Source organism: Lissotriton helveticus, chromosome 5_1 (assembly GCF_964261635.1).
Source record: "Lissotriton helveticus chromosome 5_1, aLisHel1.1, whole genome shotgun sequence".
Taxonomy (NCBI): domain Eukaryota; kingdom Metazoa; phylum Chordata; class Amphibia; order Caudata; family Salamandridae; genus Lissotriton; species Lissotriton helveticus.
Window position 1 is genome coordinate 967,012,076 of NC_136065.1, and position 21,336 is coordinate 967,033,411.

Here is a 21,336-nt window from a genome sequence, read left to right on the forward strand (position 1 = left end):
TGGAGTCAAGACCAGGCAAGACAAGAACTTGTGCACTACAAGGACAAACCTTTGAAGAATGCCTACATCAAGGCAAGAACGTGTCTACGTATTGGACATAAAGACCCAGACTTAAGTTAACACTTCTGGAACTGAGGACTCTGCCAAGAAAAAGAGCCGAAGAGCTATCAGGAGGAGTACTGCCCCTTTGCTGAGTGTTGCTTTGCTGGATTGGGCTGCAGTTGCTGCTTCTGTCTGTGGGCAGTGAAAGGACTGGGCTTTGCTTTGTATCCTGCTTTTCCAATTTTATCAAAGGGCCTGTGTATGCTTGCCTCCTGTTGGAAGTCTGAGGGCCATGAAAGACTTCATCTGCAGCCCCTCTAATCTCCACTGCTTGGAGTTCTGACCTGCCTTGGGATGCCAAATCCTGTTCTGGGCCATTGGAGGCTGCTCACCTGTCAGTGGCCGAAGAAACTGCTACTGCTCAAGTTCAGCGCTCTGTGTCTCCAAAGTCTGAGACACCTGCACTGACTCCGACACAGGCCCCGCTGTGCAGTTGAAAGAATTGACGCATCTTATGACTGTGGCCGAAGACATCGATGCAGTGCCTGTTTGCCTTCGCCGCATCGACCTCCTGCGCATCAGGATTTTCACGCCCGCACCTGGGCACCAAGTTTTTCCGACGCATCACCCGCAGAAAAGAACCGTCTTGGATTTTGATGCATCGCTTCCCCTTACAGTCCAGATTCAACGCAACACTTCTCCTGCGTGCAGCAGAACTGAGGCATCGCCTCCCCGTGAACTCAGGAACTGACGCATCGCTGTGTTTTCTGATGCTTCCCTCCTCTGCGGTTGTTTTGCCTTGTCGATTTTTACGCATCTAAGGTACTCTCTGAAAAAACACAGCATTTATAGAGTTCTATTGAAAGAATGGCTTGAAACCTTTAAACAGTCATATTTTGAGTTCTGTATGTTGGAGTTTTGACGTTTTGGTCTAATTTGGTTTAGATAAAGATACATTATTTTTCTAAACTGATGTGGTGTCCATTTGTAGTGTTTTCACTGAGTTACTGTGTGCGTTATGTACAAATACTTTACACATTACCTCTGAGATAGGCCTGACTGCTCGTACCAAGCTAACAAGGGGTGAGCAGGAGTTATCATGGGTGTGTAATCCCCTTGTCCTGACTAGAAGGAAGGGTCCCTAGTTGGACAGGGTGCATACCACTGCCAACTAGAGACCCCCATTTCTAACATCCATCAAAGGTACTCCAGAATAGATCACATTCTAACAAGAAATGGACTGAACTTGTTTGTCACCTCATCAGTGATTGGTTATATTTCAATTTCACACCATGCTTCTGTTACCATAAGCGCAGAGTAAGGACCCAGTACAAATCCACGCATTAGATGGTGTCTACATGCGTCCCTCCTGATGGACCCCTTAGTTCAGAAAGAAACAGAGAACTGTATAGATGAATATTTCACACTTAAGAATGTTTGTTTTTAGTGTAGGCATTTTTATTAAAAACGAAGAAATATAAGCATAGGTAATAAGGACATCAGATATAAATGTAAAGTCATCAATATCAAAAAATAAATTACAAAAAAGATGAAGCTTTTTACAATTTTAGTTAAAGTTATAGGGAAGAGAGAATGGGAGGGGTAGGGAAAGGAAGGAGGGGGAACAAGGAAGAGATAATAACAATTGAAGATCTCGTAGCAATATGCATTACTTAATCAAACATCTCAAATGTAAAATATACACGTGATATAAAGAATAAATACGTTTAGTCAAGAAAAACAGAGATAAAAAAATAAATACAATTCACAGTGGTTTAAAATTTTCCAAACGTGCAGAATGAACCTGATTTCTACCCAAGAGATCTAAGAAATCAGTAAAGGGAAACCAAAACAATTGTCCGTTAACATACTGTCTACACGATAAAGCAAAAGCAACATCTAGCCGGCGATAATGGTGAACATTATACCACGAGGCTTTAAAGGAAACCCATAAGGGAAATAAATCTCAATCATGGCCTCAGCTATTTTTGTGGTATCGATTTCTCTGAGGAGGAGGTCCTGAGGATAACAAGTGGAATAGTCAACAAGGACTTATATGTATTTTTGTCCTTTGCCAGAATGAGTTAACGGTTATAAAGCTGGACGATAGTTCTTTACTTCCAACTGCATATTATATCCTGTACCATCACAAAAACAGGTGCAATTGAAAATACCACTCCCAGCCCCCCCCACCCACACTGGGACACTCAACCACCAGTACCATAGATCCCTTCCATGTAGTAATCTACCATAGTCAAGAACAAAGCAGTGATACACATCTAAGGGTATGAACATACAGCAGCCAAGCCCCTCCTACATATGCACTAGGACAGCAAATGGGTCCCAGGGGACCAAACATTATGAGTTAGAGCATAAGCCGAGAACCAGTAATGTACATTGTTATACTCAGTCAGCCACCCATAGTTTGAGATGATTCACTGAGCTGAGTCACTGCATCAGAAGTTCTATCATGAATCAACTGACCAAGAAGTCAAAATAGTAAAAAAGTTCATGGTGTCAACTGTTCTCCACATCACTCATCGTATGGATGACTTGTATCGTTGATGCTGCTGCTATGATGCGTCCTCCTTAAAGAATCTCCAACAGATCCTAGATGCTTCAGACATGTACAAGAAGACGTGGGCTTTTCTACCAGCTTGACACATAGCCTGGCAGGATGTAGCATTGCATATTTATATCCCTGGGTGTGCAGAAATTGCTTTCGTTGAATGAAGTTATGCCTGCCTCTTGCACTGCAAAGGTAAAGTTCACTTAGGCTGAAATGTTCACACCCTGAAGCTGCAGCTGACACTCTTCACAAGCAAACTAAGTATAATTTCACAAATATTGAACATTATGGAATTGGGCCACTATTGGTCATGGTGGGGCCCTCAATGGAGGTCTGGGGCCCATGGATCGATGGGTGTGCTCCACAGAAGAGGTGTGGGAGAGTGCCTTTCCAATAAAGCCTTGTCAGTAGAGATTAAAAATATTCCTCTGGTTTCACCATATTTGTCGACCCTGCCACTCCTAGGATTTGAATATTGTTGAAGCATGAGCGGGCCTTGAAGTCCTAATGTTTTGCTGCAATCGCACTGACCAGCTTCTCCATTTAAAGTCATTTCCCCACAGTTGTGGTGCAGCCCTCCTCCAAGTCCTAAATTCGCATTGTGTTACCGTCAGTCCTGACATTTTGGTTATCGATCCCTCTCCACTAGCCTGTCCAAGCAGGTATTAACTGAATCTATTTTGCGGCCAATCAACTATAGGCTACCTTTGAGGTCCTGGAGAATAGAATCCATGCATAAGTTTGTCCACAAAGGGCCCCTGTCACTCCTTTCCATCGTTGATGCAGGTAAACTGAGTGCCGAGTGGCATTATGGCTTTGATTGAATGCCAGCTTTCTTTTTTTTGGATTGGTTTTTACCAATAGTCCCAGAGAAGTGAACACTACCAGGCAGGGAAAAGGCCAAAGCCTATCCCCCCACCGCTCGGCTGATCCGCATGTGAGGAGACGTCAGTGCACAACAGAGTCTGAACTCCCTTCTGCTCAGAGCAGAGCACAACTGACCAGCCTTTGCCCCACCCAAAGGCCACACACCAACACAAACCCCTCAGGCCAGCATCCAGGATGGTTCCTGCACTCTCAGATTCATTTCAAGGGTTGTCCACCCCACAGATGTCACACAACGGCCCAACGCAGACATCCGATTGACAGTCCTGGAGGAAGATGTTCAGCACAGCCAGGCTATCTGGGGCTGCCCGTCAAGGCGGCCAGCTATGCCGATGGTCTCAGACTCACCAGAGGCCCCCGTAATGGCCGGGCCTCAGAGTCTTGCCTGTGTACTTATCGGCGGGTAGGCAGCAAGGCCATGCACATAGCTGTGGGTGGAACAACCTGCTCCACTTGCCATTCTACTGGCTCACCAAACTGCTGAGATCCTCCGTGGGTTGCTACAGATGTTGCATTGCAGTCTCTACTGCTAAGGGCTGATGTGTTGCTGCAGTGGGAAAGACGAGCCCTGTGCAATGCTGTCATCTTGGTTGCCAAGCTAGCCACACCCCTCGACCTTTAAATATTTAAATGGAAGGTTTAGGCCTGTCAAATGAGTTTTTTTGACAGGTCAAATTTGCAGTAAAAACCTGCACAGCCAGCCTACTGGTAGAAAGCCTGCAGACATCTTTATATTGTCACCATAATGGATGGCACAATAGGTGCTACAGTCCATTTGTAACTTTAAACTTACATGCTCTGAGTTTCCCTTGCCATCATATAATAGGGACCAATAGGTAAGAGAAAGATGCCAATCAGGAGTATATCATTTGAGCACTTTACTACTTGTTAGCAGGGGTAAAGCACAGAGAGTTCTATAGGAAGGCAAATTAGGGTTCAGCAGAAAGGCAAAAATATTTGGGATGACCCTGCAGAAAGTGCAGATTTCCAACAAAAGGTTAATCTGGAAATGTTGCTTTTTTTAAATTAAAAATCCATAGTACCAAAAATAAATAAGTACAAATATCTTGAATCAGAGCACAATAACAATTCAAATAATTCCCCTGTGCAAACATTAATGTCAGTCCATCATATGATCAATCAATTCCCCCAAAATATCAAAAATAAATAAGTACAAACAAATCTTAAGTCAGAGCACAGTAGCAATTTAATTCATTCCCCCGTCCAAACGCTAATGTCAGCCCGTCATTTGACCAATCATTGCACCCCATACATACAGACCACATTTTCGCTGTCTGGGCCTTTTAACAGAATACAGACTAAACTCCAGATTGAAGGTACTGTAGAAACTGGCATGCCACATTTCGAAAGATGGTGCATCGGGCTGTAACCAAGTGGACGTTGAACACACCGTGCTACTGCCATGGCAATAAAAATTAAATAACAAAATGTATGTATCACATCCCTTGGCGTAGATCTTCCCCACTCCCTAGCAACATCATGGAGGCTGAGATTTTTATAGACACTCCAGTGACCTCTGTGTAATGGGGGGGGGGGGACTAGGATGAATAAGGAGGTGACCACATATGGAGCGTCTTACGTGCTTATTTATTTTAAGGTAATGTCAATCAAAAGAATTAACACCCGTATCCTAGGTGTTTTTAACAAGACCGGTCAGGACCAGCGTAGTCACAGTCCTTCCTGGATTCTTCTCTCAACTTCAGTGCTTTCCACTGGGGTTCCGGATAACTCTCCACCGAGCCAGAAATAAAGAAAAAAAAGAAAAAAATACCCCAGGGTTACTGGCTTGTTTCTGGGTTCTAAATAAGGACGAGGTGGGCAGGGGAGTGAGTGGATCGCCAGGGACTATCACCCGTATTGACGAACCGTCACAATGTAAACACTCAAGAAGTGCTCGGGAGTGTGTAAAGTGAAAACGATATACACAAGCAGTCCCGTGCCACCCTTAACCACCCCTACCCCGTCCCACCCCGTGAAAAGACGAGTCCCTGTATCCGGCTCCGTAACTTGTCCAGCCACACTTCTCCAGAAGTGCGGCGGAGCGACTCGTGGTGAAGGTGGCCTCCTGGTGAGCTGGTTTCGCTGGTCTGGCTGTCTTCCGAGTCTTCGTCCTTCCTCTTCTTGGGTTCCAAGTCAGCAACGCTGGTCGTCTTCGGATCCTCTATTTCCGTTTGTGGGCAGTGTCTCAGGGGAAATTCAAGCGAAGTTAAATGGGCCGTAGGAGTCCTGCGGACGGGGTCGAAATGAACAGATGTTAAAGTCCACACCCCGTCCGTCAGCGTCACCGAGCCCCTGACACATCCCACCCCCGGGATTTTCTTGATCGGGGGAAATCGGAAAGCGGGAAAGAAAGTCCACATTCCCCTGATCCATACCCTTTCGATGTCGGACATCAATCTGATAAGGTTGTAAGGCCAAGAACCAGCGTAGGATGCGTCCATTGTGACCCCGGTTACATTGGAGCCAGGACAGGGGATCGTGATCGGTACACAAAATGAAGGACCTGCCTTCCAAGTGGTAACGGAGTTTCTCCACCCCCCACCTGACAGCAAGGCATTCCTTCTCGATGGTTGAATAGGCCTGTTCTCGGGGAAAATGCTTTCTGCTGATGTATAGAATGGGCCTTTCTGCCCCCTTTTCATCCTGTTGAGAGAGAACTGCCCCTATTCCCACCCCAAGGCGTCTGTTTGCAGTATGAAAGGTTTTTGGAAATCACGAGAGATGAGTACAGGGGAGGAGGTGAGGGCGGTTTTTAATGCCTGAAAGGCGGCGATTTATTTTTCAGAGGGTGTAGGCAGTTTGGGAGAGGTGTGTGATTTATGTAGTAGATCAGTGAGGGGTCCGGCCAGGTCTGCAAACCGGACTATAAATCGGCGGTAATAACCTACCAGGCCTAAGAAAGCCCGGAGGTCTTTTTTCGTGGTAGGATAGGGTACAGCTTGGATGGCCTACACCTTCTCGGTTTGAGGTTCTATAAGACCCTCCCCCAAAAGATAGCCGAGATATTTAACCTTTCGAAAGGCAACTCGGGATTTTTTGGCATTGATATGTAGATTGGCAGACCACAGACTGGAGAGTATTTTGTCTAAATGAATAAGGTGGTCCTCCCAGGTTTTGCTAAAAACGACAATGTCGTCTAGATAAGCCTAAGTGTAGTTCAGATGAGGGGATAACAGAGTGTCCATTGCCCTTTGGAAAGTTGCTGGGGCCCCATGCAACCCAAAGGGGAGGGCTGTAAAGTGAAACTGGCCAGATGGAGTAGAGAATGCTGTCTTTTCCCTATCAGCGGGGGCTAGAGGTATCTGCCAATATCCTTTGGTGAGGTCGATTGTTGTGATGTACCTGGCCTCACCATGGCGTTCTAGCAACTCGTCCACCCTAGGTAAAGGATAGGCATTCTGTTTAGAAACTCGATTGACGGCTCGGAAGTCTATGCAAAACCGGATGCTACCATCCGGTTTTGGCACAAGGACTGTCACGATTCGCTCCCTCCTTGTGTTCTCGTGTCCACCACCAGGGGGCTGAACTGTGGGACTCTCCAGTGTTCTAATATGCTTCCTGACACTGCCCTGCATGCATATCTTGACTTCCAGCCATTTGGACACTATTTGGGAATTGACATCCATTCCCAATCCATGCCGGGTTTTGTGAAAGCCAGCCTGCTTAGACTTAAAGCCAGCCTACTCATGCCTGAAACTCCATTACCCAGAATTTCCTGCTCACTGCTTTGTCTCCACCCCTGCAGGCCAAGGATGGGTGGAGGAATTCAGCTCACCTGTGGCTGGCTGCTGCTAGCCTGCTCACACCAGCTGCATGTGATTACTGTGAGCTCTTTTAAGCTCCAGCTCCCTTCAGGCAAAGGTTGGTCATTGTAGCTGGTTACCGGTGAGACCAATCCTTGTTTCCAGAGTTCCCTGAGCTTTTGCTATTCTTGTTTCCAGTGTTTCCTGAGCTTTAGTTATGCCTTGTTCCTGACCTGCTGCTGTTTTCCCTGTTCCTGAATTAGCACTGCCTGCAGTGCTACCCTGACCCCATATCCTTAGTATTCCTAGTTCCTGAACTGCAGCAGTTTCCCTTCTCCTGAATTAGCACTGCTTGCAGTGCTCTTGTTTCCTAAGTTCCTGAGCTCCTGCGCTATAGTTATTCTTTGTTCCTGGGCTTCAGCTGGTTATTGTTCCTGATTTGCACTGCTTGCAGTGCTCTCTTGACTCCTTGTTTCCGGAGCTGTAGCTATTCCCTGTTTCCTTGAACTAGCACTGCCTGCAGTGCTACCTTGACCCCTGAGCTATAGTAATTTCCCTCTCCATGAACTAGCACTGCCTGCAGTGCTACCTTGACTCCTGAACCTTTAGTATTTCCCTGACCTTGACTCCTGAACCTTAACTCCATTCTTGTTCCTGCCCCAACTCTGCCTTCTATGCTACTTTGTTTTCTTGATTCGGTAACCTGCACTATTCTAGTATACCCTTGTAGTCTCCCCTTCTGTATATCCCTTTCCAGTCCCTGCCTTTCTTCCCAATTCCTTGGTTCCAGTTCCTAGTTTGCTGTCTTTCTTTTCTGCTGTCTTGCTTCTGTTGCCTTGTATGTTTGTTACCTGCTTTCTGCCAAGTGTGCCCTGTGATTTCCTTCCTTTCCTGTTAAGCACTCCTCCTTGCTAGCTCCTTGTCTACTGTGCTTGTGTTTAGTTTTACCTCCTTGCTGTTACTGCCTTGCGAGTTCCTGTTTGATCGCCAGGATCCGTGGGCTCAGCTGACTACCCAGGTGGTGTTTCTTGTTCACTGTGAGTTTTGTCTTTGAGTTACATTTATAACATCACCATAGGTATAAGCTCCACAGACCCTGCTTTTGGATGCATTTCCTACATGTGGATATTTGCAGTCAGTATCTGTAACAGCAATTGTGGGTAAGAAACTTACTGAGCTTCAGTCTTACCGTGTGGAGCTTCTGAGTGCTTTACCCCACACCCCCTTTATTGTTAATGTTGTTTCATATATATGTCTTGCACATTCGTCCTGGGTGTAGTTATTCTGAATGCTAAATTGCCTTGTGAGTGCCCTTCCTTTCTGAGTCTTACCCATCTTGTGCACTTGTACAGGCTTCCCCTTTGCATCCCTTTTTCTCCTCTGACTCCCTGTATGATCCTGGGCAGCACTGTACTCCTCCTTTCTGTGTACGTCTTCTACCCAGTTCCCAGTCCTTGTCCAAGTCCCTGACTGTTCCCCACATAGTCCCGGACAGTCCCTGACAAGGACCACCGGCGAGCACCAGTTACTATGCGAGGGAACTATTATCCCAGATCGTAACATGCTTTGCACTTCGTTCTGAAAGGCTAAGCGTCGGGCCTCGGGGATGCGATAAGGTTTTTGCTTTACTACAACCCCTGGAGGGGTGGGAATAAAGTGTTCAGCTAGGTGAGTCTCCCGGGTTGATCCAAGAATACTTCGGAAAAACGGAGGAGGAGAGAAAGGATCTCTTCTTTCTGATCTGTTGAGAGGTCTGAGTTGATCGGGGTATCTCGAACTGTGTGAGGAGGGGTTAGGGTTGTAGACACTGCGTTGATTGTTTGTGGGGGTTTCCCAAGCCACTTTTTCAGGATGTTTATATGATACATTTGGGTTTTACTCCCTCCTAATTGCAGTAGGTAAGTAGTACACCCTATCTTCTGTATGATTTTGAAGGGTCTCTGCCATTCTTTTTTTCATTTGTGGGTAGAGGTGGGTAGGAGGACTAAAACCCAATCCCCTACGCTTAGTTCCCTCCACTTTTTCCCTCTGTCATAAAAGGTCTTTTGTTTTGCTTGGGCAATGGCCAGATGGTCATGAGCGAGGGTTCTTAGTTTGTGGAGTTGCGTTTGCAATTGGCGGGTATAGTCCAAAAGGGCCTCAGCTTCTTGCGCCCCCTCGGTCTCCAAACTATCCTTTGTTATCTCTAGCAGGGTTCTCGGCTTCCGTCCAAACAGCTCGAACGGGGAAGTACCTCAACTAGCTTGGTCTGGCTACGGAGAACAAAAAGGGCTAGAGGCAAAAGCTGGTCCCAGTTTTTACCATCCCCAGACAATAGCTTCTTTAGGGTCAATTGTAGGGTGCCGTTGTAACGCTCAACCAACCCGTCTGTCTGGGGATGGTAAACAGACGTCTTTATATGTTTAATCTTTAGTTTTCCACATCCCTGTTGCATCAACCGAGAAACGAACGGGGTACCCTGATCGGTGACGATCTCCCTAGGGAACCCCATACGTGAAAAAACTTCTACCAGTCTCTGTGCCATAGCTGAGGAGGTGGCTGCTCTGAGGGGAAAGGCCTCTGGATAGCGGGTGGCGTAATCCACCAATACTAGGGCGTACTGGTGCCCCCTTCCTGATTTGGGCAAGGGCCCAATGAGGTCCATCCCCAACCTATCCAAGGGAGTGCCTATGATAGGTAAGGGATTCAAGGGTACAGGGTGGGGAGTGTATGGATTGCGTTTTTGGCATATTCGACATTCCTGACAATACTTTTGGACTTGTGCATAGACCCCTGGCCAGAAGAAGTGTTGTAATATGGCCTGTCCTGTCTTCTCCGCCCCGGAATGGCCAGCCAGCAAATGAGCATGAGCAAAGAACAGGATCTGATCTCGAAAGCCAGTTGGAACCAACAACTGAGGGTCTGCATCTTGTTTTGCCAACCTATAGAGAAGACCGTTTTTTCGAGGAAAGTGGGGTATACTCGGGATAGGGGATCCTGACCATCACGGGCTTTTTGCCATGCATTTGTAAGACTAGCATCATTCAATTGGGCAGTTCTGAAGTGTGTGTCTCTTGCCCAGGGTTCAGATGAAAGGAGGGAATCATGTGGGTTCCTTAGGTGTTGGAGTGCTTCTAGCATAAAGGAATTAAAAGATGGATTGTCAATCCCTATGATGACAGGCTCGGGGAGGCGGACAAAACCCCAACTACTATTTCAGTTCCCTTCCCTGAAGCACTATAGAGTGTGATCCTAGCTACGGGGTACTCCTTGACGTCTCCGTGGACACACCGGATGTGGACAGTTCTTCCAGGTATAAGACAAGAGGGTGTAACCAGTTCCTGTCTTACCACTGAGTGCTTGCATCCAGAGTCCAATAAAGCTTTAATGGAAGTCCCGTTTAAGGTCACACTTACGTAAAACACTGTCCCCGTTTCTTGGGCATACAGAATAGAGCGGGGAGCATAGCTTACATCCTGAGCTCATCTTCTTTCTCCGCAGTCGTAACATTGAGGTCCAGAGACGCTGAGAACTTCTGGTCGATGGAAGCAAAGATGTGGTGTTTCTGCTGTCCCTTTCTGCGTTTTTTGTCTGACTTCAGGGATGTCGTAATCTTGGTTGTTTTCTCGGGTTCCCTCATATAGGGCCTACCCTGCGCCCGGGCATATGAGGTGGCCATCTCTATAGCATGCTCTAATGTTAAGCCTGCATGTTGTTTTAGCCAGCGTTGTGTGCCATAAGGAAGAGCCTCTAGGAATTGTTCTAGATACATTTTATTCATGACTTCTTCCATGTTACCGTCTTGGGGTTTAAGCCAGAGATCAGCCGCTTCCTTTAGTTTGTAGAATAAAGTCTTGGGGAGATCTCCGTGGGTCCCTCGTTCCTGGCGGAACCTTAATCTAAGTGTTTCTTCGTCCACCCCTAGTCGATCCAGAACATATTGTTTGACTAAGGCGTAGGCGGTTGTTCCATCCCTGTTTACCATCTGATAGGCTGCTTGAGCCTCCCCTGTTAGGAGGGAGGCTAGATAGAATGGCCATCTTTCCCCGAGCCATGCGCTGGCCCTAGCAGCCCTTTCAAAATTCAGGAAAAAACCAAGGGATCCTCTCCGGAGGTGAATTCCTGTAGGGGGACCACTGTACCAGGGGGTGGAGCATTGGTCCTTCCCTGTCCCAGGACCGTCATAAGCTGGGTCTGTCCCTCCGCCAACTTGAAGAGGTTATCAGCTTGGTTCTGAATAGCCTGGGTGAAGGCTGTTTGATCAACTTCTGCCTGTGTAGCATTCTGTTCTATGGCCCACTCTAATTTTGCTTGCTCCGCCTTCATCTGATGGATTAAGTTTTCCATTCTGTATCGGATAGTGGTTCACTCCTTCGCTCCTATCTGGCTCGCCACTTGTGACCGTTGTAATGGGGGGCTAGGATGAATAAGGAGGTGACCACATATGGAGCGTCTTACGTGCTTATTTATTTTAAGGTAATGCCAATAAAAAGAATTAACACCCACATCCTAGGTGTTTTTAACAAGACCGGTCAGGACCAGCGTAGTCAGAGTCCTTCCTGGATTCTTCTCTCAACTTCAGTGCTTTCCGCTGGGGTTCCGGATAACTCTCCACCGAGCCAGGAATAAAGAAAAGAAAGAAAAAAAATACCCCAGGGTTACTGGCTTGTTTCTGGGTTCTAAATAAGGACGAGGAGGGCAGGGGAGTGAGTGGATCACCAGGGACTATCACCCGTATTGACGAACCGTCACAATGTAAACACTCAAGAAGTGCTCAGGAGTGTGTAAAGTGAAAACGATATACACAAGCAGTCCCGTGACCACCCTCAACCACCCCTACCCCGTCCCACCCCGTGAAAAGACAAATCCCCATATCCGGCTCCGTACCGTGTCCAGCCACACTTCTCCAGAAGTGCGGCGGGGCGACTCGTGGTGACGGTGGCCTCCTGGCGTGTTGGTTTCGCTGGTCTGGCCGTCTTCCGAGTCTTCGTCCTTCCTCTTCTTGGGTTCCAAGTCAGCAATGCGGGTCGTCTTCGGATCCTCTATTTCCGGTCCTCCTCCGGCTTTCGCGCTCTCAGATCCTGGCCGAGCTTCCTTATCCGCCTCCTCCACAGCTGATTGGCTCCCGGCGGGTGACGTCAGGTTTGTGGGCAGTGTCTCAGGGGAAATCCAAGCGGAGTTAAAGGGGCCGTAGGAGTCCTGTGGATGGGGTGGAAATGAACAGATGTTAAAGTCCACACCCTGTCCGTCAGCGTCACCAAGCCCCTGACACTCTGATAAAAACCTTTCTATATATCCTATAAAAAGAGTCAATTTAGCACAAGAATAGAATATATGGAGGAGGTCAGCATTGTCTGCACTACACCGAAAACATTTCCCATCGTTTCCTCCCCCCCATTTCATCATCTTTGCAGGGGTGTGGTAGAGATTAAACAGGGTTTTATAGTGCTGGGCTTTTAGGTTTGCTGCATGGAAAATATTCCCTGCAATATCGATCAACTTCTCTAGAGACAAAGACTGTTCTCCCAGACAATTTACTTATTTAGAATTATGCTTGTCTAAATCATCCACCCTAGAAGCTAGTAATACTTTATAATGACACCCTATGTTTTCCTGAGTCTAATAACTTCAACTATCTTGTGCGGTGTCATCATAGTTGACTGTTTAGCTAAGACATCCCGTATTTGTAAAAGAGCATAGCCCCCAGCCTGATAAAAATCACCAATTTGCGTGATGCCCTTGAGTCTCCAATTACCAACCATGTGATCCCAGAAAATCTATGGAAGTAGCCCTACTGCGGAGGTGGGTGTATAAAATGCTAGCCCTGGAATCTGCAAGTTTTTCTGCAATATTTTCCAGACTTTAAAAACTGCACCCAAAGTTTTAAAGCAAGTTTTTTATAACTGGCATCTATTCTTTTAAACACACAGTTTTTAACACCGGTCCCCAAGACCATCTGATATATTGAAGGAGCCTTGGCTAGATTATTCCCTTCTTCGCCGGTCAGTAATAGACGTATATTTGATAAAATACACTCATAATATTAGAGTGCAAAGTCGGGAACCGACCACCCACCTCTATCCCGAGGAAGAGTCATAAAGTGTGCAGCTCTACGTGGTTTCTCCGGGGCACACAGGAATCTGGCACAAAGTGATTGTGAATATTGAAGTTATCCACTGGATAAGTCCAATGGAACCGATCTAAAAAAGTACAGAACTCTAGGCAATATATTAATTTTAAGGACATTAGATCTGCCCACCAATGAAAGGTGTAAGCACTCCCATCTCTCTAGTGATTGTTTAACATTGCCAATAATAGCCCCCCAATTACCCTCAACCAACTCTTTTAGACAGACCCGAATGTTAATGCCAAATATGTAACTTCCTTAACCGCTCAGGAGTCTTTAACCTAAATTTGGTTCGTACAGAGAATCTGTGTTTTAGACCTGTTCAAATTGTAGCCTGAAACAGAGCCAAACTCATGTGCCAAATATTCAATTTCAGGTAAAGCCGCTACAAGATCAGATGTTACAATCACAATGTCATCGGCGTATGCCAGAACACAGAAATTATCCTGCTGAACACCAAAAGGTTTAATCTTGTCACTCCGCTCCAACATGTTTAAAAAGGGGTTAATACACAGAGCGAACAAGAGCGGGGAGCAAGGACACCCCTGCTGTGTGCCTCTAGAGATCTGTACTGATTCAGATGCAAGCCTAATTGAGCATATTTTGGCCACTGAAGATCGATATAAAGCCCGTAGAGCCTGAATATACCCCTGGCTGAACCCCATCTGCTGCAGGAACCCCCAAAGGAAATCCCACGTGAAGTGAACAAATTTCTTTTCGGCATCGAGCAAGATCAGTCCTAGGTCCCTAGACTCAACCTGTGAGATATCAAATAGAGTCACCACCCTACTGATATGGTTCACTGTCCCCCTACCAGGTATAAAACTGTGTTGTCTTGAAGAGACCGGTGGGAAATGACTTTAGCCAATCGAATCGCAAGAATTTTAGCGTAGATTTTCCTGTCACAGCTAACAAGAGAAATCGGGCGATAGGACCCCGGCAGGTCAGATGGTTTGTCCTTCTTCTTAAATATGATGATATTAGTCTCATCCCAAGATCGCGGCACACCCGCAGTTGGCGCTGCTTGAAAGACAGCAAGCATATCCATTTTGAGATCTTGAAAAAAGGTCCTTTAGACCTCCGAGGGAAGCTAATCCGGGCCAGCCGCTTTTCCATTCGCCATACTATTGATAGCCTGTTCTAATTCATCAATAGTGATAGGACTGTCCAGCATCTCGGCTTCCTCCTGATCCAACCGCTCCAATAATAAATATTGCAGCCTCAGATCCCTAGGGTGTCGCCCCGTATCCTGTTCTGTGTACAGTTCTCACAGAAGTTATAGAAAATCTTAAGGATCTCCTGAGGATCATGTACTATACTACCCAGAGCATTCTTCATACCATCTATTATTAATATTATTATTATTATTATTATTAACAGATTTATACTGCGCATAGCTGCCCCAGCAACGAGGCATCCCAGAGCTACCCCAACAATACCCGCAAGTAGTGACAGCCTGGGAGAGGGAGGAAAGTTACGCTGGGAGGAGCCAGGTCTTTATGGCTTTCTGGAAAGCTAGATGATCTTGGAGCCCTCTAATACCAGCCATGAGGGAATTACAGAGTTTGGCTGCCAGAACTTTAAAAGAACGACCTCCAGCTCTGGCTCTTAAAACTCTAGGTGTACATGCCAACCCTTGGTCCGCTGACTTCAGGCGGCAACTTGGAAAATACGGTGTTAGCAGGTCTGATAAGACTGGGGGGGGGGGGGCTTGTTGAGTTAAGATTTTGTGAGCAACGCATAGGGTCTTGAACTGAATTATTTTCTCTATGGGTAACCAGTGTAGTTTTGGTAGGGACCTAGACACTGAACATGATTTCGGCATCTCCAATAGAGTGCAGGCTGCTGCGTTTTGTATTCTCTGAAGGTGCTGAATGCAGGATTTGTTGGCACCTAAATAAAGGGAATCTCCATAATCCAATCTAGATAGGATTGTAACCTGTACTATAGTCTGCCTGACTTTGGGCTAAAAAAACTAAGTAGGGGTTTTAACCCTCTAAGGAGCCCGAAGCAGGTCCCTGCGGCTACTTTGGATTGTGCATCAAAAGAGTGACCTCTATCAAGCCAGATGCCCAGGTACTTGACCGCCTCCTTTGGTGGTGGTGCTGGTTTTAGTTGATCTGGCCACCATTGTTCTGACCACATCTCACTGTCTCTTCGGAACAGCAACATTTCTGACTTACTGGCATTTAGCTGCAAACAGTTGGTTGTCAGCCAGTTGGCGACTGCCAGCAAGTCCTCCTTGAATTTAATAAGATTTTTTTTACAATTCTTGAAAAAGGCGATGACTAATTGGGTGTCATCGGCATAGGAAAACAACGACAACCCTCTACTTTTTTCCATCACTGCCAAGGGTTGTACAGAAATGTTAAAGAGCACGGGGCTCAGTGTAGATCCCTGTGGAACCCCATGTCTGATCACTGAATCCTGGGAGTGATAGGGTGGGACTATGACCTACCCTCTCTAAAGGAACAAAACCAGTCCAAGGCCAAACCCTCAATCTGTATCTCCTTTAGCCGGCACACTAGTATTTCATGCGAGACAGTGTCGAACGCGGCACTTAAATCTAACAGAATTGTGGCCTCCGACTTTCCATCATCTAAGCTACTACGGATTTCCTCCGACACTGCCAACAGAGCCGACTCCGTACTATGACAGGCTCTGAAGCCATTTTGCGAGGAGTCCAGGATGGCGTTTTCCTCTATGAACTTTGTCAGAATGGTGTTGACATGGTATTCAGTAACATTGGCTAAAAAAGGGAGCTGAGAGATGGGGCGGTAGTTACCCAGTTCAGACGGATCTAACATAGCATTCTTCAGAAGAGGTGTCACTTCAGCATGCTTCCAGGCTAATGGTAGGCGGGCTGAGGTCAGGGATAAGTTAATCAATTCCCTGGCCACTGGTAGAATGTGATTGCAGAATTGACAGAATTGAGCTGGTCTCAGGGAGTCAGCTGGAGAACCCGATTTAATTTTCAGGCAGAGATGCTCAGTCTCAATAAGGGATATTTGGGGACAGGAGCACAGTGTCTTTTCCGTAATGGGTCCTTTATCCTTGTGCCCTTCCCTCTGGTCGATGTTAATATTGACTGGTGGAAAGCTCTTATATATTTTTTCCACCTTATCAACAAAATATCCAGCCAATTCGTCACACTCCTTTTTGGAAGTAACAGGTGAATCAGTTTTTAAGTTTGCACCTTTCATGACTTTGAGAAGAGAAAAAATCGTTTTGGGAGAATTGTTGCTCTCCGAGATTTTACCAGCTTATGATAAGCTTTAATGGATTTGCGGTATTTGTTTTTAGCTTCAGTATCATACACGCGCCTCCAAGCCCGCTCAAGTTTTTTACATTTTTTCTTAGCGTTGATCAGGCATTCATCGAACCAGGGGTTTGACTGTCCTCTTTTTTGTTTAGAACTCATTTTGGCAGGGATACAGCTGTCCAGGGCTTGAATCAGCCAATCCTGGGAGCTTGTATTCGCTAGCTCAACATTTGGCGACAGCTGAGGAATGTGGTTTGACAGTATCTCTGTAAATGTATTTGCCTCTAGTTTGTGCCAGGGTCATGTTGATACCAGTAAAGAGCGGTTCGAAGCTGGTTTACCTTGCCAGCAAAAGGAACAAGCATTTACAATGCAATAGGTTTCGCATTAATTAAGTTTGAGCTATTTGCATTGCTAAATATTGCAACACCAATTGCAACAAAAGACTATAAATTGTAGGCTCCAAAAAATGTTTTTGTAGCAATGGTGGCATGCTGTGCTTCAGATGAATATGTTTACAAATAAAATGCGCCATACTGCGATTGCTACAATAGTTAATTGTGGATGCGTTAACAATTGATGTGTGCACTGATGGCTGGTGGTGTGTGTGCCTGTAGAAATTGTGCACTGATGGCTGGTGGTGTGTGTCTGATGAAACTGTGCACTGACAACTGGTGGTGTGTGTGTGTGCCTGATGAAAGCGTGCACTGACGGCTGGTGGTGTGTGTATGCCTGGTGAAAACGTGCACCGATGTCTGGTGGTGTGTGCCTGGTGGAAGCATGCACTGACGGTTGGTGGTGTTTGTGCCCGGTGAAAGCGTGCACTGACGGTTGGTGGTGTTTGTGCCCGATGAAAGCGTGCACTGACGACTGATGGTGTCTGTGCCTGGTGAGTGTACACTGACGGTCTGGTTGTATGTGTGGTTTTGTGTGTGTGTGTGTGGTTGTGTATGTGTTGGTGTGTGTGTGGTTGTGTGTGTGGCTGTGTCTGTGTGGTTGTGTGTCCACACGCCGCACTATTGATAGGTACTCCCCTGCCACTCCGATGTGTGCTCGCAGCACATGGGTAAGCCCAGCAGCCCAGACGCACTTCTATGGTACGTGCCTCCAAGGGCTTGTGTACATATATACTTTCAGCATTAACCCTTCGGTGTCCCATGCTATGCCTTGAAGCGTACGGATTGGTGGATAAGTACATGCATGAGTGATGTATTAACCATTGCAGTTCTCATATACACGCATAGAGATGGACTGTATACAGTTTGCCCTGTGTCTAATCCCTGTCACCCGAAATATTTTTATATAAAATTACACGCTGTAAGCAGGATTCGAACCCCATTGGATTTCGAGTCCATCGCCTTAACCACTCGGCCATCACAGCAGCTGTATGGAAAGCTTTGTTTGTTTCTGAAAACACGAAGTCGATGAAAAACGCGTGACAGAGCACGACATGTGTGAATTCATTTTTCCTTTATACATAGTTAAATCACCTGAGAAATTGTATGTATGTATGTGCATACAGTGCGCTGCGCATTGCAATAGCAACAGGTCCCATATACATGGAATGCACACAGGCACTGCAACTGCGCAAACATTCCTCCCCGAGCCCCAACTGGCCCTTTGTTGGATGTGTTGTATTGCCACGTGGCTCGGGAAATATGGGCAATCTTTAACAGATCCCTGTGAAATATAGGTTGCATCACCAAACTGACAGCCCCTAAACCCTCTTTAGCGCGTTACCATTATCAATGACACTAGTATTAGACGGCAGTGATCTAACACATTTATGCAGCATGGCTCTCTGAATTATGCAGCAGGAAAAAGTTAATTATGTGGCATCATGCGGGGTGGGGTGTGTGTGGGTGTGTGTGTGTGCGTGTGTCTGTCTGTCTGTCTGTCTGACCGACCGACCACATCCTCCTTGAACCGGAACACAAGCAACCCTTGGGCAGTTTCGACCTGATTGGGGCTTGTCAGTTGGGTGTACCTTGCCTCTGAGGGCGGTACATCAGTGGAACCAAGCTATAGCCACTGTTTACACTTCCATCACCTTCTGTGTGTTTGAGGAACATCTCCCGACACCATGCGTATATCTGACCCTTTAGACCATAGATACTCTCAAACTTTTTCGAAGGGGCCGCAAATTGTGGTCTGTGGTGAGCCGGAGGGCAGCACTGATGATAGCAAGATGGGAGTATGGCATTATGGGTGGGTAAATGTTGCAGGGTTCTCCATTAGAATATTTTACTGAAGTTCAGTTAGGTTGTAAATAGCTCCCCCATGTATTTAACATCTTGCTGCATGGCAGTGCTTGAAACATGGTTACACTAAAGATAAGTGGATGATGCTGGGTTTGGGCTCGAGTAGGGGAAGGGCCCCATAAAATGCTGGCGTTTATTGCTTCAGGAAGGGGCTTCCGGTGTCCGCCTTGCAGTGTGATTAATCATGGCCAAGGGGTCCCGGCCTGTTGCTAGGCCCCACGGGATAGACACGGCCTGGGGCGAAACTAGAGATGGGGGAGCAAGGGACGGGGGAAGGAAGATGTGCAGGAGTGATGCCATGCCCCCACAAGCAGTCCTCATAGTTTGGCATATAAAGAGCGCATTCTGTCCTGTTTCCAAGTCTCAATACCCAAATACTGCAGGAGCTGTGACAATGTCCAGTAATCCTTTCATTAATTGTAATATCCTGGGAACAAATCCTTTTTTACCCGATATCACAAGAGCAATAAGAAATAAGAAGTAACGGGCACCGGAAGGGAAAAAAACACTACAAGCGGTAAAGAAAAAAACCCACTAACTAATAGAGCAGAATACAGCTCTCAAACTATATAAGTGCACTTATTTCAAAGCCATCATTTTTACTGTGGCCAAAGGAAACCTTTATACAGGGAACATAACTATGGTTTCCACAGGCACGCAGCCGCGTAGCCTGATATACCACCCTCCAGTAGGAGCCCCTACCGAGGTAACCGATAGTAAAAAATCACTCGAAAAAGCGGGACAATGAATGAACTGAAAAACTGGGAAACAACTACCTGTACTGTCCTGCCACGCGAGGAAATATCCCAAAAACAAGTCCAGACAGGGATTGTCCAGCAGATGCTTGATCCTGACGAACGATGTCTTCATCCAAGAAAACGCCAAGACTTCGAAAACCGGAAGTCAGGCAATGCACGACAGGAAGACCTGAGACCTCCGGCTGAACCACAATAGGAAATTACCTGCTTCCATGTCACAGGACTGGGAGAGAAACCAAGCGCTGGCTGCAAGAACTCAGTGCCTTATATCTACGAAAACCCCGCAGAACCTACCCAGGAGAAGGAGGAGGAAAAGGGAGTGAACATTAAGGTAAATCGATCGTAGTCTCGAAACCTAGGCACACTGCAATATCCTTAAGGGGCTGGGGTGGGGGCTAATTCCCAACACATGCGCAGAACCCAAACAGTAAAAATGCCCAAATTAATGCGACAAGATGAATGATGCTTCCACCTTCGAGTCTGAGACCTAAAAGAGATGCAAGAAAGTGTGTATGAGAGTGGCATGATTTTTTTTTTAAAGAACACAACGAAATAAAGCGAACGGTAAAAAGATGAAATGAAGAGGTACTGAACCTGTGGATTGGGGGAAGAATAATAAAAGAGGCGAATAAAGCGAGGAGGGACAAAGAGGAAGGGTGAGAGTGGGAGTGGAGACAGCAAGAAAGTAACAAGTCAGGTCCCGGGCCGCGCTGTGATTGGCTGACGTCACGGGGTGTCCCGGGCCGGCAGCCAATCACAGCCCGGCCCGGGAATGACGTCACGGGGGTGTCCCGGGCCGGCAGCCAATCGCAGCGCGGCCCGGGACAAAGGGGCGGGGCTTAAAAAAAGCACCAGAAACGCCCCCGAATCGCGTTTTCGTGAGAAAGCGCGATTGACAGCCTCTGCTTCCCAATGGCTAGCCTCCATTTATGGAGCTAGCCAATTGGAAACAGAGGCTGTTCTAACCTCACTACTAAAAACAATAGATTTCGACTGGGAGGGGCTTCGCCCCTCGCCAAAAGTCGAAACCTAAAAAGGGATAAGAAAATGGTCCGACCAGGCCATGGGGATCCGAGGCTCAGTTATTAGAGAGCCTAAGTTAGAAAATATAGGATCTAGCAAACGGCCTGCTACATGTGTAGTATTTGAGACCCGTTGTGCTAACTGAATGCCTCTAAGTCGGCTAAGAAATTCGCAATGCCCTTCTTGCCACTATCGTCTAAATGCAGGTTGAGGCCTCCTAGGATAGTAAAATTAGCTGCTCTGCTAGCAAGCAGAACAGCTTTATTTACTAATTCTTCCCTGAAGACTTTAGATGGCCCTGGTGGTCGATAAATACGGAGTCCAGAAACCGTGAGATTGTAGTTAAGGGTAATTTTAAAGAGTGCCCCTTCGCATTCGGGGATATTCTCCCTGACGAGGCTGCAGGAATATACCTCCCTATGGATTAATGCAATTCCACCACCTCTGTTTCCGGTTCTGTTAAGTTGTTTCATAACATAGCCTTGGGGGAGTGCAAGTCAAGATTCTGCAACGGAATCTTGTGTTAGCCAGGTCTCGGTCAGGAATAATCTGTCCGGGGACTCTTCTGTTAGTAGATCGAATATCTCGGCATGATGCTTTGTCAAAAACCATCAGTTCAGGTAAGGAACCTGAACTTTGTAGAGTTGGAGAGAGGTATATCTGTCC